Raw genomic sequence first — 15578 nt, 5'->3', positions numbered from 1 at the left:
GAAAATCCTAGAACTGTCGTGGAAACTCCATTGCATGACTAGAAAGTCATGGTATGGGTTGGATTTATCATATCTACTGTTATCGGGCCATTTTTCTTCGAGGAAATGCATGATTCTGGTTTTGAAACTGCTACCGTGACAGGTGATAGGTACGCCGATATGTTACAGAATCGCATCATCCCCAGCCTGGCTGATAAACACCTACTGGAACGTACGATTTTTATGCAAGATTGTGCTCCACCTCATATTGCTAGATGCGTGAAAGATCTCTTGCGTGCATTGTTTGGTGATGATCGTGTGCTCATCCACCACTTTCATCATGCTTGGCCTCCCAGGTCCCCATACCTCAGTCCGTGCGGTTATTGGCTTTGGGGTTACCTGAAGTTGCAAGTGTATCGTGATCGACCGACATCTCCAGGGATGCTGAAAGACAACGTCCAACACCAATGCCTCACCATAATTCTGGACATGCTTTACAGTGCTAATCACAACATTATTCCTCGACTACAGCTATTGTTGAGGAATGATGGTGGACATATTGAGCATTTCCTGTAAAGAACATCATCTTTGCTTTGTCTTACTTTGTTATTCTAATTATTGCTATTCTGATCAGATGAAGTGCCATCTGTTGGACATTTTGTGAACTTTTGTATTTTTTTGGTTCTAATAAAACCCCATGTCATTCCAAGCATGTGTGTCCATTTTTTACCTCTCTATCTACATTATTCCACAATTTATTCAGTTTTCAAATTTATACTGGCTCTTTGATCACCCGGTATATTTAAAATACTTAAATTTGTGTGATAGTGGCATTCCGTATTGGTTTTTTTAATTACAGTGTCATAATAGTTTGTTTGATTTTAAAATAATTACTGTGTTTAATAAATATAAAACATGCATAACTGTTAACTATTGACTTGCACTTCATAATGTTTACAACTGCCTAACACTGTTCTTTACATTCCAAAGTCTGTGTATCAGTTTAAATTTGTAACACTGTGACTTTTCCTTATTTGATCTTTTCATGGGTTATCTCTCTTTGTCTGGTGAGTACTTGGTACTGTCAGATACTAAAACTCTGGATGGCAAATATGTGTGAAGCTGAATTCAGTTTCATGTCAGCTATTCCCAAATCTACCTCTGCATTTACAGGGTACGTCGGAAACACTTACAAACTTCAATGGTGAATTCGTAATAAAAAAGAACGGAAGAATCTCACACAAACATGTGTGTGAAAGTCATTCATGTATATTAATTAAAGATTGTTTAAAAAAAATTCCAACTAGAAAAAAAAATCCAAAATATCTTCTATTTGCTTCTACACGTGTGCATTCATTGGGTCATGTACTATTACACCCATCCTCCAAGTGGTGTGGTTTTGAACAGTTTTGTAGGCTTCTGTGACATAGATGAATTATGCCTGTGTTCAAATTGCCTAATGACTGTCACAGATGAATTATGCCTGTGTTCAACTTGCCTACTGCATGCACACGCAGTAACCTACAATTCTGACACATTCATTAGCCAGCTGCTGCTGTTGTTCACCTTAAAATTCAGCATGAGGATTTTTATTCTTCCATAAATATTGTGGGAGTGCATCCATTGTAGAGACAAGCTGAGGACAACATCTTTGTGCTTGAAAACATTGTAAAAAATTTCAGTAGTAACAAAAAAAAAGGATTTTTGAATGTATTTATATGGAATATTTGTCTTTTGCTGTTGGTACTCTACCTCTACAATTGGTAAAAAGACCGAGCAAGGTGCTTCATTGGTTAAGACAATGGACTTATATTTGTGAGAACAATGGATAAAACCATTCAGATTTAGGTTTTCTGTCATTTCCATAAATTGCTTATGGAGAATGCTGAGATGGTCCATTTAAAGAGGCACAGCTGATTTCCTTTCACTACCACTCCCCAATGTGAGCACGTGCTCTATCTCTAGTCCCCTCAGTGTTGCTGTGTCATTAAACCAATCTCTCCATTCCTCCTTTCTGTTGTTAAAAATATTTCTAATACATCCCATCCACATGAAAAGCCACATGACTGCATGGCAGATGGTACTTTGTACCAGTATTTGTGATTTTTCTATTGTATTCCATTTACATATGAACCACTTGTATGAATATCAAGAGCTCAGATGAAAAATCAGTTCTAAGCACAGAAGGGAAAGCAGAAAGGTGGGAGGAGTACATAGAGGGTCTATACAAGGGTGATGTAATTGAGGGCAATATTATGGAAATTGAAGATGACTTAGATGAAGATGAAATGGGAGATATGATACCGCATGATGAGTTTGGCAGAGCACTGAAAGACCTGAGTCAAAACAAGGCCCAAGGAGTAGACAACATTCCATTAGAACTACTGATAGCCTTGGGAGAGCGAGCCCTGAGAAAACTTTACCATATGGCGAGCAAGATGTATTAAACAGCCGAAATACCCTCAGACTTCAAGAAGAATATAATAATTCCTATCCCAAAGAAAGCAGGTGTTGACAGGTGTGAAAATTACTGAACTATCAGTTTAATAAGTCATGGCTGCAAAATACTAACACAAATTCTTTACAGATGAATGGAAAAACTGGTAGAAGCCAAACTTGAGGACGATCAGTTTGGATTCAAGAAAAACATTGGAACACGTGAGGCAATACTGAACCTACAACTAATCTTAGGAGATAGATTAAGGAAAGGCAAACCTACATTTATAGCATTCGTAGCCTTAGAGAAAACTTTTGAAAATGTTGACTGGAATATTCTCTTTTCTAAATGTGGCAAGGGTCAAATACAGAGAGCAAAAGGCTATTTACAATTTGTGCAGACACCAGATGGCAGTTATAAGAGTTGAGGGGCATGAAATGGAAGCATTGGTTGGGAAGGGAGTGAGACAGGGTTGCAGCCTATCACCAATGTTTTTAAATCAGTATATTGAACAAGCAGTAAAGGAAACACGAGAAAAATTTGGAGTAGATATTAAAATCCATGGAGAAGAAAAAACTTTGAGGTTCGCCGATGACATTGTAATTCTGTCAGAGACAGCAAAGGACATGGAAGAACAGTTGAACAGAATGGACAGTGTCTTGAAAGAAGGATATGAGATGAACATCAACAAAAGCAAAATGAGGATAATGGAATGTGGTCGAATTAAATCAGTTGATGCTGATGGAATTAGATTAGGAAATGATACACTTAAAGTAGTAGATGAGTTTTGTTGTTTGTGGAGCTATGTAACCAATGATGGTCAAAGTAGAGAGGATATAAAATGTAGACTGGCAATGGAAAGAAAACCGTTTCTGAAGAAGAGAAAATATTTAACATAGAGTATAGATTTAAGTGTCAGAAAGTTATTTCTGAAAGTATTTGTACGGAGTGTTGTCCTGTATGGAAGTGAAACATGGACAATAACTAGTTTAGACCAGGAGAGAATAGAAGTTTTAAATGTGGTGCTACAGAAGAATGCTGACGGATAGATCATGTAGATGGGTAGATCACATAACTAATGTGGAGAAATTTGTGGTATAACTTAATAAGGAGAAGGGATCAGTTAGTAGGACATGTTCTAGGGCATCAAGGGATCACCAATTTAGTACTTGAGGGAAGCATGGAAGGTAAAAATCATAGAGAGAGACCAATAGATGAATACACTAAGCAGATTCAGAAGGATTTAGGTTACAGTAGTTACTCGGAGATGAAGCAGCTTGCACAGGGATAGAGTAGCATGGAGAGCTGCAGCAAACCAGTCTCTGAACTGAAGACCACCACAAAAACAACATGAAGTGGGGAAAAAATAAGTTGCTGAATTTGGCTTGTCCTCCATCTTCTGTATACAAGATGATTGTGAATAAAAACAATCTATGTTTCAAATGAATAGTAGAACCTGTGGTGGGGAGAGATCAGTCTCTTTTCCTCGAGAAATGTCATTATGTTTGGATTAGGATTTCCTGTAGGATCTTTCAACATATTTGTGTTACACATGTTGGTCTTTAATTCTGTGCATGCATTTCTTTTACCCTTTTATTAACAGGAGTGACCTGTGGAGGCAACGGCGGCAGGGGGAGGGGGGGGGGGGGGGGGGCGAGGATGCTTTCCTCATCTGCAGTGTGTGTGTGTGTGTGTGTGTGTGTGTGTGTGTGTGTGTGTGTGTGTGTGTGGCGCGCGCGCGCAATAAGCCACATTGCCCTGTTCTGTCAAATGAGCAGGACCTCAGACCACAGAGAACACCACTAGATTTGCTAGGTATCAGCTTGATGGTCCAAAGGCTTCCAAACTATGAGGTCATAAGCTCAATAATTTTTCTGATCTGGACATATTTTAGTGGCCACTATGCAGTGATGGAAAATTGTATGCTACAGGAAACAAGCATCTGTGCTCAACTGACTGGATCTATATGTGCTTGGGTTGTAGATGGCTGTTGAGTTGACATAGTCATTCCCGAGGAAACTCTTGAGTTCTTGCCTCACTTCAGTGTTATGCTTGTCCTGATAACTTGTGGCTCTGTCTGGATCAACCCAAATTTCCCTTGTTAATGTCAAATTCAGAATCTGGAAACATTAAATATGAAGTCCCATACTGGCTTGTCAGCTCTTGACCTACAAATAAATTGGAGTACTCTTCAAAATCTTTTGCATCCATAGATGGTACACATATATACTGATAAAGGATGCAAACATGTCGACACCAGACATAGCCAGGAGAACAGTGGAACTGGATTACAACAGATTTGCTGTAAACAACTTGACTTCTATTTTTCCTCACAAAAACTCATGTTACTTAATAGAAACCAAATAAAAACACGTTACAAGTACCAGAATAGAGATCAGCGTGCATACACTAATTTAAATTCTGTGTATAAAATTTCTTGGCATTCACATAAATAAGAAAGATGAAGTGGAATCAGCACATGTAATTATTCAAAATACTCAGTTTTACTTGTTTTGCATGTAGAAAAGTCTCTTACTGTGTTGTCATGCAAATGAGGTGGCTAAAATACTTCATACACTTTCACTGAATATTGCCTCATGAAATCATCTTCTGGGACTGTGCAGCTTAAGTGAGAAAAGCTTTTATTCTGTAAAAGTGTACAGTAGGAGTATTGTGTAAGTTGGTAACTGAACATTATACAGATGGCTCTTCAGGAACCTTGGAGTTGTTACACTTATGTACTAATACATCTACTCCCTAAAAGTACAGGGTGACAGTTATTAAACTGTATGAAAAAAAATGTAAATTAGTTACAAGCTACAGCATGCACACACTTTATTCAACTTATAAATGTCACTACAGATATCCAGATTTAGGTTATGATATGTTCGATATGCTTGCCTTCCTTGGTGATGATGTGGTGCAGATAAATAACAAAATTCTGCATGATCCGCTGATGTGTCGAAACTTTGATGATGTTGATGACCTCCTGAATGGCTGGTTTCAGCTCAGCAATGGTTTTGGGGTTATTACTGTACACCGCGTCTTTAATATGGAAATGAAGTCCCATGCTTCTTGACAAGGCCAATGCCAGTGGCCTCTGCCTACCCCAGAGCTGGATGCTGTTCCCAAAGTGCTCCTCCAGGAAATTAGATGTTCTCCTGCTCCGAAGGTGTCAAGCTCTGTCTCGCTTGAATCATATCTTGTCGAAATCAGGGTCACTTTTGGATAAAGGGGATGAAATCATCTTCCAGAATCTTCAAGTACTGTTTGGTAGTCTCCGTGCTATCAAGGAATATCACATAGATTATTTAGTGACTGGACATAGCACACCACACAGTTACCCATTGAGGGTGGAGAGACTTCTCAATCACGAAATGCGAATTCTCAGTCCCCCAAATGGCTAGTTTTGCTTATTGATGGACCCATCTAAATGAAATTGGGCTTCGTCACTAAACCAAACCATATTCACATCAAAGCCATGTTCGTCAATTCTGTGAAAAATAGTGTTGGCGAAACACAACTGCTGTTCCATGGCCTGGGGCTTAAGCTGATGGGTTTGAATTTTGTATGAGAGGAGATGCAGGTCTTCAACAACAATTTGTTACAGTGTCTCCTGGTTGATTCCCACCTGTTGTGCAAATTGCCTAATCAATTTTCTGGGGCTGGTTTGAAACACAGTGTGTGTCTTCTTCATGTTTTCAGTTGTTTTCATCCTTTCTAGATGAACAACACTGCCATCACAAACACTACCTGTTTTCTCAAACTTGTGAATCAAATTCTTGATTGTTAGCATATTTGGACAGGTTGTCTTCAGCTTGAACTCAGTTGCAAACTTCATTTGCGCCACAGGTGGGCTGTTGTTGCTAGCATAGTAGGCGCCTTCACAAGCACTATATGTTCAGGCATGATGTATTGTGACATTTTCACGTGCAAATGGCTGAGAACAACAAAAATGGTTCAAATGGCTCTAAGCACTATGAGACTTAACATCTGAGGTCATCAATCCCCTAGACTTAGAACTACTTAAACCTAACTAACCTAAGGACATTAGACACATCCATGCCCTAGACAGGATTCGAACCTGTGACCGTAGCAGCATCACTGTTCCTGACCGAAGCACCTAGAACGGCTCAGCCACAGCAGCCGGCTGAGAACAACAAGGCACGTGCATATGCGCATAATAATTCTCATCATGCCCTGCTATCAACCATGGAGTTTGAACATCCAAATGCAAAGCTTTCAGAAGTTATGATGATTTTATTTCATATAGTTCAATAATTGTCTCCCTATATTTGTTGTTAGTAAGAATGATTTTAGGATGGACTGTGAAATCCATAATCATAATACTACAAGGAAATCTGCATCCCTGTTTTACAATCTGATGCAAAACTCTTTAATAGTTTTCCAGTAAAAATCATGCAGGAAATTGGAAATTCCCATATATATAAAAGTAAAAGTTTACCTAATTTATCATTCCTTTTATAATATACACAATGTCTGGGTTTAGGCAAGTAAATTAGGGCTAACACTAATGTTCACATTAAATAGGCTTTCACTTGGCCAGTATACAGGGTGTAAATTTTAAGTTGATAAACCAGAATAACTCGAAAAATAAGCTTCACACGAAAAAATGTGAAGAATCCAAAGTTGATTATTTTTGAGGGGGACATCTGCTAGTGCTAAAATTAGCCCTCCACCCCAGCCCCACATGTGTGGGTCATCATTTGTAAAACTCTAATTCCTCTCTCTCAAAACCCACCCTACAGGGGGGAGGGAGAGTTTTAGTTTAAGCGAATCAAAATTTACAAAGTAAATAAGTATGTTTTATTTATCCGTAACCATTTTCCATGCAAAAGTGAGGACATGGATTTTCTTGAATTACAGTGTCAACTACCAAGAACCAAAACAAATGTTTAAGACAAAATGTATGTAGTTTTTTATGTAGAATCTGATTCTGCAATAAAGAATTTGAAATTTTAAAGTTGCCTCCCGCCCCACCCCCAGGGGGCTGGGGAGGGTGCTAATTTTAGCACCAGCAGATGTCCTCCTCGAATATAATCAACTTTGGATTCTACACATTTTTTCGTGCAAAGCTTATTTTTCGAGCTACTCTGGTTTGTCAATTTAAAATTTACACCCTGTATAGACGTCTGAAAATGTTTTGTATAAATTAACAAGAATTCTTTAGTTTTAGCTCTCTGAGACTGTAATGGTGTGTGCAAGTTGCGTTCGCGTTTGCTTGAATCTTTTTATTGTGCTTATTGCGACTCAGCGTCTCCGCTATATGGTGAGTAGCAACTTTCCGTCTCTAGTATTGTTAGAGTGGACATAGATTTTTCTGGTGAAATGATTCAGTTTGACTATGGAGAAAATGTTAGGGGAGCAATGTGAAGGAAGAGGTCAAGGGATGAGCTAAGCCTAGCAGAATAAGATCTACACTATCCAAAAGTTATGGGACTCTGTGCTATGGTGATGAGTACTGAGTTAAAAGTTGAACAAATAATCACAATGTCAATGGAAGGGAAATGTAAGCTGATTTTTCATGGGTGAGATAAGTTACTCGCACTGCTGAAATGAAAACAACCATTCTTACTGAAACAGTGAGTGGGAAAAAGCTTCACTTGTAAATGGAGGATTAGTCTCTAGAAACTAATTTTTCTTAAAGCATTTCCAGTCTGAGTAACTATTAAGAAAATTATTAGAGTTGGATTGACCAACTGGTGCAGTGAGGGATAATGAAAGCCCCTCAAAATTCTTAAAATAACCGCTTTGATGTTATGAAGAAACATAGTGGTTCAGTGTATTCATCGCTGGCTGTCCATTCTCTGAATCGTTCCATTAAAACTGAACAAAACAGATTACTAGTAACTACAGAAATCAGGTGACCTTCCATTAGGAAAATGGGTGTGCTCAGTGACTGTGATATGATTTATAAATTATAGAGTGCAGCAATCAGTCCTTTTTTCTTTTTTTTTTTTCCTCCAGGCTTTATTTGGCAAATACAGATTTTGGCTAGTGCCTAGCCATTATCAATGCACTATTTTTTATTCTTGATTCATGTCAGTTCCCTGTTCTTTGGATGTCAGTCACAGTTTTTTGAATACTACGACATTGATAACGGTTAGGCACTAGCCAGAATCTGAATTTGCCAACAAAAAAAAGGGGGGGAGGGGGGATGATGACTAATTGCTGTGCTTTATAATTTATAAATTACAGAATTGATAATGAAGCCTGCTAGAGTGAACTACTTTAATCTCAATAGTGGGATACAAGAAGATGCTTCTAAAGGAAGAGTTGTGGCCCTACACGATGGTTTTTTTTTTTTTTTTTTTTTTTTTTTTTTTTTTTTTTTTTTTTTTTAAAAAAGGATGTGCCTGTCAAATTAATGTCTTGCTTTTTAGAATTGAGGGGTCTGCACATGTGTTTATGAGGGAGTTGGACACGACCATATGATTCGAAATAAAAACACAGCCATGTATGTAGATGTGGTAATTGTCTCAAAGACCAGTGACATCCTCTGTTTTGCTTTTGAAGTGATTAGCAGGGCAAGGGATCACAAAGAAATTATTAAAATATTAAATGAAGTAACTGGGGTTATGTTTCTTGGAGATATGGTGAGTGCAGAAGGGTTAAAACTACTCCAAATAAACTCAAAGCTGTCAGGAAATGTTGTGAATTGTAAATGAGATCCAGGTAAAAGCCTCTTTAGGAATGATAGAACTTTACCAAAAGTTTTTTATTGGTTTGCTAATGCACCATGGACCTTGCCGTTGGTGGGGAGGCTTGCGTGCCTCAGCGATACAGATGGCCGTACCGTAGGTGCAACCACAACGGAGGGGTATCTGTTGAGAGGCCAGACAAACGTGTGGTTCCTGAAGAGGGGCAGCAGCCTTTTCAGTAGTTGCAGGGGCAACAGTCTGGATGATTGACTGATCTGGCCTTGCAACATTAACCAAAACGGCCTTGCTGTGCTGGTACTGCGAACGGCTGAAAGCAAGGGGAAACTACAGCCGTAATTTTTCCCGAGGACATGCAGCTTTACTGTATGATTAAATGATGATGGCATCCTCTTGGGTAAAATATTCCGGAGGTAAAATAGTCCCCCATTCGGATCTCCGGGCGGGGACTACTCAGAAGGATGTCGTTATCAGGAGAAAGAAAACTGGCATTCTACGGATCGGAGCGTGGAATGTCAGATCCCTTAATCGGGCAGGTAGGTTAGAAAATTTAAAAAGGGAAATGGATAGGTTAAAGTTAGATATAGTGGGAATTAGTGAGGTTCGGTGGCAGGAGGAACAAGACTTCTGGTCAGGTGACTACAGGGTTATAAACACAAAATCAAATAGGGGTAATGCAGGAGTAGGTTTAATAATGAATAGGAAAATAGGAATGCGGGTAAGCTACTACAAACAGCATAGTGAACGCATTATTGTGGCCAAGATAGATACGAATCCCACACCTACTACAGTAGTACAAGTTTATATGCCAACTAGCTCTGCAGATGATGAAGAAATTAAAGAAATGTACGATGAAATAAAAGAAATTATTCAGATAGTGAAGGGAGACGAAAATTTAATAGTAATGGGTGACTGGAATTCAAGTGTAGGAAAAGGGAGAGAAGGAAACATAGTAGGTGAATATGGATTGGGGCTAAGAAATGAAAGAGGAAGCCGCCTAGTAGAATTTTGCACAGAGCACAACTTAATCATAGCTAACACTTGGTTTAAGAATCATGAAAGAAGGTTGTATACGTGGAAGAACCCTGGAGATACTAAAAGGTATCAGATAGATTATGTAATGGTAAGACAGAGATTTAGGAACCAGGTTTTAAGTTGTAAGACATTTCCAGGGGCAGATGTGGACTCTGACCACAATCTATTGGTTATGACCTGTAGATTAAAACTGAAGAAACTGCAAAAATGTGAGAAATTAAGGAGATGGGACCTGGATAAACTGAAAGAACCAGAGGTTGTACAGAGTTTCAGAGAGAGCATAAGGAAACAATTGACAGGAATAGGGGAAAGAAATACAGTAGAAGAAGAATGGGTAGCTCTGAGGGATGTAGTAGTGAAGGCAGCAGAGGATAAAGTAGGTACAAAGACAAGGGCTGCTAGAAATCCTTGGGTAACAGAAGAAATATTGAATTTAATTGATGAAAGGAGAAAATATAAAAATGCAGTAAATGAAGCAGGCAAAAAGGAATACAAACGTCTCAAAAATGAGATCGACAGGAAGTGCAAAATGGCTAAACAGGGATGGCTAGAGGACAAATGTAAGGATGTAGAAGCTTATCTCACTAGGGGTAAGATAGATACTGCCTACAGGAAAATTAAAGAGACCTTTGGAGAGGAGAACCACGTGTATGAATATCAAGAGCTCAGATGGCAGCCCAGTTCTAAGCAAAGAAGGGAAGGCAGAAAGGTGGAAGGAGTATATAGAAGGCTTATACAAGGGCGATGTACTTGAGGACAATATTATGGAAATAGAAGAGGATGTAGATGAAGACGAAATGGGAGATACGATACTGCGTGGAGAGTTTGACAGAGCACTGAAAGACCTGAGTCGAAACAAGGCCCCCGGAGTAGACAACATTCCGTTAGAACTACTGACGGCCTTGGGAGAGCCAGTCATGACAAAACTCTACCAGCTTGTGAACAAGATGTATGAGACAGGTGAAATACCCTCAGACTTCAAGAAGAATATAATAATTCCAATCCCAAAGAAAGCAGGTGCTGACAGATGTGAAAATTACCGAACTATCAGTTTAATAAGCCACGGCTGCAAAATACTAACACGAATTCTTTACAGACGAATGGAAAAACTGGTAGATGCAGACCTCGGGGAGGATCAGTTTGGATTCCGTCGAAATGTTGGAACACGTGAGGCAATACTGACCTTACGACTTATCTTAGAAGAAAGATTAAGAAAAGGCAAACCTACGTTTCTAGCATTTGTAGACTTAGAGAAAGCTTTTGACAATGTTGACTGGAATACTCTTTTTCAAATTCTAAAGGTGGCAGGGGTAAAATACAGGGAGCGAAAGGCTATTTATAATTTGTACAGAAACCAGATGGCAGTAATAAGAGTCGAGGGGCATGAAAGGGAAGCAGTGGTTGGGAAAGGAGTGAGACAGGGTTGTAGCCTCTCCCCGATGTTATTCAATCTGTATATTGAGCAAGCAGTAAAGGAAACAAAAGAAAAATTTGGAGTAGGTATTAAAATTCATGGAGACGAAGTAAAAACTTTGAGGTTCGCCGATGACATTGTAATTCTGTCAGAGACGGCAAAGGACTTGGAAGAGCAGTTGAACGGAATGGACAGTGTCTTGAAAGGAGGATATAAGATGAACATTAACAAAAGCAAAACGAGGATAATGGAATGTAGTCAAATTAAATCGGGTGATGCTGAGGGAATTAGATTAGGAAATGAGACACTTAAAGTAGTAAAGGAGTTTTGCTATTTAGGAAGTAAAATAACTGATGATGGTCGAAGTAGAGAGGATATAAAATGTAGACTGGCAATGGCAAGGAAAGCGTTTCTGAAGAAGAGAAATTTTTTAACATCGAATATAGATTTATGTATCAGGAAGTCGTTTCTGAAAGTATTTGTTTGGAGTGTAGCCATGTATGGAAGTGAAACATGGACGATAACTAGTTTGGACAAGAAGAGAATAGAAGCTTTCGAAATGTGGTGCTACAGAAGAATACTGAAGATAAGGTGGATAGATCACGTAACTAATGAGGAGGTATTGAATAGGATTGGGGAGAAGAGAAGTTTGTGGCATAACTTCACTAGAAGAAGGGATCGGTTGGTAGGACATGTTTTGAGGCATCAAGGGATCACAAATTTAGCATTGGAGGGCAGCGTGGAGGGTAAAAATCGTAGAGGGAGACCGAGAGATGAATACACTAAGCAGATTCAGAAGGATGTAGGTTGCAGTAGGTACTGGGAGATGAAGCAGCTTGCACAGGATAGAGTAGCATGGAGAGCTGCATCAAACCAGTCTCAGGACTGAAGACAACAACAACAACAAATGCAGTTGCTATACCTACAGTAGTGATGTTGAGGAGAGTATGATTGTAAACTGCTAAATGTTGAACAGAATTTATTAAGAGAGGAATGAATGAGTGTGCCCTTATTGCACTATACAAATTGTTACCTTACTTCCAGCCTAGTAACCAATACTTCTGTTCGTGTCCTTAGTTGTTCAATGTTCCACATAGGTGTGTGTGAGTGGGTGCCAAGGGGGGACAAAAGGGAGCACTTTCCCTGATCTTAAATCTGGAATACAGAGTGTTTATTCACATGTTTAGTGGATGACCACCAATTCTCTGGGATATAATACAATTTTTGTGTCACATATAAAATTTACCAATTTCTTGAAACTAACCAAGGTAAGGGATTGGGAGCAGGGCTTGTGTAAGGATGTACTAGTATATTGTGTAGGTTCAGTAGATGGTGGGATACCACTGTGGGAGGGATGGGAAGGATAGTGGGCAGGACATTTCTCATTTCAGGGCACAGCAAGAGGTAATCGAAACCCTGGCAGAGAATGTAATTCAGTTGCTCCAGTCCTGGGTGGTACTGCCTCTGTGGCCAGACGGTGAGGCTTTGGGAGATGGTGGGAGACTGGAAAGATAAGCACAGGAGATTTGTTTTTGTACAAGGTTGTGAGGATAATTACGGCCAGTGAAGGCTTGAGTGACACCCTAGGTATATTTCGAGAGGGACTGCTCATCACTGCAGATGTGACGACCACGGGTGGCTAGGCTGTACAGACGGGACTTCTTGGAATGGGTGGCAACTGACGAAGTGGTGGTATTGGTGGTGGTTAGTAGGTTTGATATGGAAGGAGGTACTGATGTAGCCATCTTCGAGGTGGAGGTCAACATCTAGGAACGCGGCTTGTTGGGTTGAGTAGGACCAGGGGAATCAAATGGGGGAGAAGATGTTGAGGTTGTAGAGGAATGTGGATAGGGTGTCCTCACCTTCAATCCAGATAGCAAAGATGTCATCAATGAATCTGAACCTGGTGAAGGGTTTAGGATTCTGGGCGTTTAGGAAGGATTCCTCTAGATGGCCCATGAATAGGTTGGCATAGGGTGGTGCCATTTGGGTGCCCATAGCCATACCCCTGATTTGTTTGTAGGTAATGCTTTCAAAGGAGAAGTAATTGTGGGTGAGGATTTAGTTGGTCATGGCGACTAGGAAGGAGGTTGTTGGTTTGGAATTTGTAAGGCATTGGGAAATGTAGTGTTCAATAGTGGTAAGGCTGTGGGCATTAGGAATGTTATTGTACAGGGAGGTGGCACCAGTAGTGACAAGCAGGGCACCGTGTGGTAAAAGGGACAGGAACTGTGGAGAATCAGTGGAGGAAATTGTTGGTATCTTTTATATAGGAGGGTAGGTTCTGGGTAATATGTTGAAGGTGTTGGTCTACGAGAGTGGTGATTCTCTCAGTGGGGACACAGTAACCAGCAACAATGGGGTGTCTTCTGTGGATAGGTTTATGGATTTTCAGAAGCATGTAGAAGGTAGGAATGTGGGAAGTGGTAGGGGTGAGCAGAGAGAGAGAGAGACTCTAGGGATAGGTTTTGGGATGAGCCAAATGATTTGAGTAGTGACTGAAGATCCTGCTGGATTACTGGAAAGGGGTCACTGTGGCAAGGTTTGTAGATTAAGTATCTGAGAGCTGGCAGAGTTCTTCCACCAATTAATCCTTGCAATTCAGAACAACAGTAGTGTAGCCATCATCGGCAGGTAGGATTATAATGTCAGGATGAGTTTTTAGATGGTGGACTGCAGTTCTTTCTGCAGATGTAAGGTTATCATTCCTTTCTTGCTTTTTAAGCTTTCAAATAATGAAGTTTTAGTTTTTTTTCTGAAATCTGTTTTAGCTGCACCAGACAGTGTTGCGATTTGACAAGCTAACAAATCACATGTTGTATTTGTGTCTTCTCTAGGTTGCTTTAAGAATAGTTTACTTTTGAAATACTTATTAAATACCAGATAATAAAGATGGTACAAGACAGTGCTGCCAGGATATTGTTTCTTAAAAGCCTCGTACTATGTGGATATGTTCAAATTGTGTGAAAGATATTCCGTCCCTGAATCCTGCCTCCCATATAGTGGTTTACATCTCTTGGGAATGATTGCATGCGCTTGAAAAGCTGGCACCTTTTACTGGACAAAGCAAAAATATTCCAGAAAGTATTTTTACAGACTTGCACAATTTCCCCTTCCCCATCTGGAACAGTGCACATCACCACTGATTGACACCTACTTTGTGCAGGATTTCCCTATATACCATGCCTGTGTCTTGCAATGTGATTAACTTGGTTTAGGCTTAGAAGATGGTTTTGTTGTTTAAAATGCTCTAAGTTATAAAACTCATCAAAGCGTAAAAGTTTTTGGTCATATGGTATACATTTGCACTTACATACAGTTTGTTTTGATGGTATATCCTTCGCCTTCACTACAGTACTGATAGCAGTAACATAGGCCTTGCGAGCATTTCTCAGCTTCTTATTTTCTTCTCATAGTCTCCCTTCTCCTTTTTTCCTTTGCTTCTTAACACCCTCATCTGCCATAATTTATACTGAATAACACCTATAAGCCATCTAATGATAGGCCTAGTCACTCACAACACACTGCAGAAACAACAGGCTGCAACATAACACAATAATGATGACTGACAAACACGAGACAGGTCACTGGCACATCAGGAGTTAGATCCCTTTATACATTTGACCATTCTAGTTGGTGTGATGAGTGGCAGCTTGCACTAATTGTAGAAAAATGTAAGTTAATGCAGATGAGTAGGAAAAACAATCCCATAATGTCCAAATATGGCATTAGTAGAGTGCTGCTTGATGCAGTCGTGTCGATTAAATATCTAGGCATATCAATGCAGAGAAATATGAAATGAAATGAGCGTGTAAGGATGGTAGTAGGGAAGGCAAATGGTTGACTTTGGTTTCTTGTACAAATTTTAGGGAAGTGTAGCTCATCTGTAAATGAGACAGCATATAGAACATTAGTATGACCTGTTCTTGAGTACTGCTTGAGTGTTTGGGTTTCCCACCAAGTCAGATTAAAGGAAGACTTCAAAGTAATTCAAAAGCATACTGCTAGATTTTGTACTGGTAGGTTCAGTCAA

This window comes from Schistocerca gregaria, chromosome 3, assembly GCF_023897955.1.
Source record: "Schistocerca gregaria isolate iqSchGreg1 chromosome 3, iqSchGreg1.2, whole genome shotgun sequence".
NCBI classification, from domain to species: domain Eukaryota; kingdom Metazoa; phylum Arthropoda; class Insecta; order Orthoptera; family Acrididae; genus Schistocerca; species Schistocerca gregaria.
The sequence above is the reverse complement of the archived record's forward strand: the minus strand, read 5'-3'. Positions refer to the sequence as shown.